This window comes from Echinops telfairi, unplaced genomic scaffold, assembly GCF_000313985.2.
Source record: "Echinops telfairi isolate 266 unplaced genomic scaffold, ASM31398v2 ScPeMD7_5805;HRSCAF=6673, whole genome shotgun sequence".
NCBI classification, from domain to species: Eukaryota; Metazoa; Chordata; class Mammalia; order Afrosoricida; family Tenrecidae; genus Echinops; species Echinops telfairi.
In genome coordinates this window covers 3062413-3066956 of record NW_022109704.1, presented here as the reverse complement: position 1 = coordinate 3066956, position 4544 = coordinate 3062413, and positions in this window count along the sequence as shown.

Here is a 4544-nt window from a genome sequence, read left to right as displayed (position 1 = left end):
ATACAACTTTCCTCTAGTTCTTTAATGCCTCTTCCCCCCACTCTCATGATCCCAATTCTACCTTACAAATCTGGCTAGACCAGAGGATGTACACTAGTATAGATAAGAGCTGGAAACAGGGAATTCAAGACAGGATAAATAATGAGAGTAGCCATACTAGAAGTGTAAGGGAAAGGTGGGGGGACAAAGGGGGAACCGATCACAATGATCTACATATAACCCCTTCCATGATGGACGGAAAAAAGAAAAGTGGGTGAAGGCAGACCAGTCAGTGTAAGACATGAAAAAATAAGAATTTGTAAATTATCAAGGGGGAGGGAGGGGTAAAAATTAGCTGATACCAAGGGCTCAAGTTGAAAATGCTTTGAAAATGATGATGGCAACAAATGTACAAATGTGCTTGACATATAGATGGATGTATGGATTGTGATAAGAGTTGTACTAGCCCCCAATAAAATGATTTAAAAAAATAAACACGGTAATAAAATTACTTCATAAGGCACCCTGGTGGCGTAATGGTTATGTATTGGACTGCAAGTCACAAGGTTGGCAGTTCCCCAAACACCAGTTTCCCCACAGGGAAAAGCGAAGGCTCTCTAGTCCTGTCAACAGTTACAGTCTCAGGAGCCCACAGGGACAGCTCTCTATCCTATAGGGTCGATACGAGCTGTAATCGACGCGATGGCAGTGAGCTACGTTGCTTCATGGCCAAAGGTTGCTTGCTCTTCCAGGAAATCAAATTCTACCTAATCCTGTCACTATTTGCTCCTCTGTGCTCAGCAGTGAGTTGCCATCTCTATGAGCGTCTGGGTGACCCTTTGGTTTCCTTTTGAACTGCCTCACTTCCTCGTTGGCTTATAGCCCACCATTCAAATGTAGAGCACCTAGTAGTTTCAGCTCCAGTGTCTTACAGAGCCCTGGTGGCCTCGGAGGGTCAGCTCCAGTTGGCGATTCAAATCCAGCAACCACTCGAGGGAGAAAGATGAGGTTATCTCCTTATACAGGAAACAGAATCAGGGTCTGCTGGCTCACTCCCAATGATTCTGAGTCATAGCCACCTATTGGGACAGGGTAGAATTGGCCCTTGTGGGTTTCTGAGCCTGTAACTCTTTACAGGAGTAGAAAGCCTTTCTTCACCCGATGAGCAGTTGGTGGTTTAGAACTGCTGACCTTGTGGTGGTTAGCAGCCCAATGTGTAAACAGAGCCACCTTACAGTCTCAGAAATTTGGGGTTTCTGTGAGTTGCTATGAATAGGAATCAACTCAATGGCAGTGAGTTTGGTTTATGTGATAGGTAGGTTTATTGTGCCAACCTGGCCAATGAACACATGTGGGATTAATTGAAAGGCGGAGAGATGAATGGCTCGCGAGCCTCACCTTTCTTGTCTCTTGCTCTTTGATGATCGGACCAGTGTGTAGCTGCCTTAGCTGGTGCTCTGCCTCAACTTGCCAACTTGCGAGCTACATTTCCTGTGGGACACTTAACCCATAGACTGTGTCGCTGTAGTTTGAGGTTCCTTCAAGACCTGCTTCAACCACGCTACTGGAGTATACATCGCTTGAGCTTGGGACTGTTGGGCCCTGTCATCTGACTGACTGTTGGTGACCTTACCTTGCTGTTTGCTGCCTGTGGACGGATTGTCTGAATTGCTCTACAGAGGACTGAGCTGTCTGCTTCCTTGACTTGCACCTGGCTGTCCTCAAGACTTGAAGGACTGCCAGTGTATTAGCTGTCTCACGGAAGTGAGTTGCACGGAGCCATCTGTACTGCTCTATAGACTAATTAACTGTTTATTTCATATATAGTCTATCTCTGTCTATACAAATATATATAAAACCATAAGTGTCCTGGTTTTGTTTCTCGAGAGAACCCTGTCTAGCAAAGTTTATAATGGAAAAATCAAGGTTAAAACCCCTTAACCTACTCAGACTCACTGTCACAGAACAGGGTTTCTGAGGCTGGAAATATATATTTTTTAGGCTGTGAATCTTTAGGTAAACTCATTTTCACCCCCCAAGAGCAAGCTGGTAGATTCGAATCCCTGACCTATTAATTAGCAGTCCAAGGAGCAACCAGTGGCACCACCAGGACAAACCACAATGCCACCAAGCAGGGAGCCTTCGATTCCCTGAAGGATTCCCAGAAGAGACAGCAGATGGCGCCAGAAGGCAGCAAAATGCATTCTTCTATTAGTATTTCAGCCAAATCCGGGTTGATCAGTGAGCTAGAGAGGGAGAAGTTGGACTTGAAAGAAAGGTTCCAGGAGTTTGAGCAGCAATGAGAAGTTTTTGTTTTGTTTTTAACACTTGGGATCCTCTTGTCAGCTACTCCAAATTAGTATGGTGGGGAAGCAACAGTCGGAATAACTACAATAAATTCAAATGATCATAATAAAGTTGAGGGCCTAGAGGAAGATGCTCACCTCCTTGCCCTTTGTCTACTGGGCAACTCAGGGCCCAGAAACCCGGGCTTTTGTCCATTAGGTGTGGGTGGGGAGGAATGTCCAAGAGGGGCTGTTCACTCAAGAGGATGGGGAGGGGTCCAGGGGGAGTGCTGATATGGGGCTAAGACATCTTTGTGAAACAATGATTAATTGTGCATGCAAAATCCCAAAGCCCACAAGCAGTAGAACTTCCCAGGTGGAATAAACAAAGACCAAACTCACTGCCTCGGAGTCAGTGTTGACTCATGGCGACTCATAACTCGTAGGTGGGTTTCTGGGATTGCAACTGTTCCCAGGTGTAGAAAGCCCAATCTTTCTCCTGCCGGGCTGCTAGTTTCTAACTGCCGACCATTTCGATCGCAGCAACTCGGAACCACTACACCACCAGGGCTCATAATGGAAAAACCAAATTCAAAATAAATAAATACATTTTAAATTCCTAGAGGAGCCAGGAGGTGGCGCCGGGCAAGACACCCTACCTGCCGGGGAAGCGCAATCTCCTCCGAACCAGCACTGGCAAATGACAAAGGTCATTTGGTCCAGGCCTCTGCTATGCTACCCTGCGTCTCTGAGCGCCGTCTTTCTTCCATTCTTCTGTAGCCAGACGATTCTATACTTTAAGCTTTTTAAAGCCTTAGATGGGTAGGTGGGTTGCGGGGTGGGTGCGGGGGAGTTCAAAACATAACACTTTTTTTTTTTTTCATAAAACTTACTTGAAGGCGGAAAAAATAATTTGGAGGGGAATGGAAGATTTTTTTTTTTTTTTAAGGAAATTGCATCTACAAAGTGGCAGATGAGTTACAGGGGACGGAGAGAGAGGCAAGGCGGGTTCCGGCCTGTGCGGGCTGATGACCCAGCACGTGCATTATTCCGCCCATTTGCCCTGCGCTCCTATTGAGACCCTGCGCCCTTTGTTTGGGCCGTTGATTAATCCTTGGCAGGAGCAAGGAGCGCAGAAGGCGCCCAGTGGGGTCCACCTTCTTGGATGATGACTCCGGTGAAGGGTGTGGAGGAGAAAAAGGTGGAAAGATTCCGGCGTCTAGCTTGAAATTATCTGTGGGTTTTGCACTCTCCGAGGAGGGATTTGGGATGTACATTCCGATCGGGATTTCCAGTCCCGTGGGGTAACAAACACTGGCGCACATTCCTGAGCCACGGAGCCTCGAGGGCAGGTTTCACCCCGTCCTGCTGACTTGGCCCCAGCCCTTTGTTAGGAGAAAAGACCCCTGGGCCCTTCTCTCACCTCCACTTCGTGTTTACTCGCCTGCTTCCCTCTGCCTCGCCTCCTCTCTCTCTCTGCAGTCCGCCTTTTTTCTTTTTTTTTGGAAGGTGCTTAGTGGTTCCTTCTAAGGTGTCCTAGCTGGCGCCCCTGCCCCGGCCTCCCTGCTATGGGTCAGTGTCCTCTCCTGTGACAAAAGCCGTCCTAGATCTGGGTTCCCCGGGGAGGGAGGTGTCTGGGACGCGCATTTGGAGCCGCTGTCTCTCCATGGTGCCGCGGCGGCCCCTCCCCCGCTGGGCACACAAATGGGCTTTATTCAGCAAACAAAACCGCCCCCCCTTCCAGGCCACGCAGGCACGTGGAGCCTGGCCTCGCCGTGGGAAGGAGGTGGTGACAGGCGGCGGGCAAAGACAGTGCTCTGCACAAGTTTGCTTCCCCTCACTGCTATGCCTTATTTTTACACCACCCAGGTTTCAGTCTTCGACCCTTCACCCGCACCCTAGGTCCTCCCCCGGCACCCCCCGCCCGGCCGCAGCTCGTCGTTTATTTCCCAAATCTCAAACAGTTCAGATTCTACCAGGGATTAGGAACGGACCCTCTACCCTCTGCCCCGTACACCTAGGAAGCTGCTCCTTCCAGAAGCCAGGCAAGGGGGAGAGAAGAGCCCGGTGCTCTTTCAAGGGGGTTGCAGGGCACCCCAGCAGCACCCCCCTTCCCCCCGGGCTTCAGGGAACACTCATCTGAGCTGGGTCAGCGCGCACTGCGAGGGGAGGAAGCGCTCGCTCCAGCTGGGCTCCTGAGCCCTGGCCAGTGATCCCGTGGAACCCGCTGCTCCCTCGGCCGCTGGCTGGGCCATCCTGCATACCTAATGGGCTATTTAA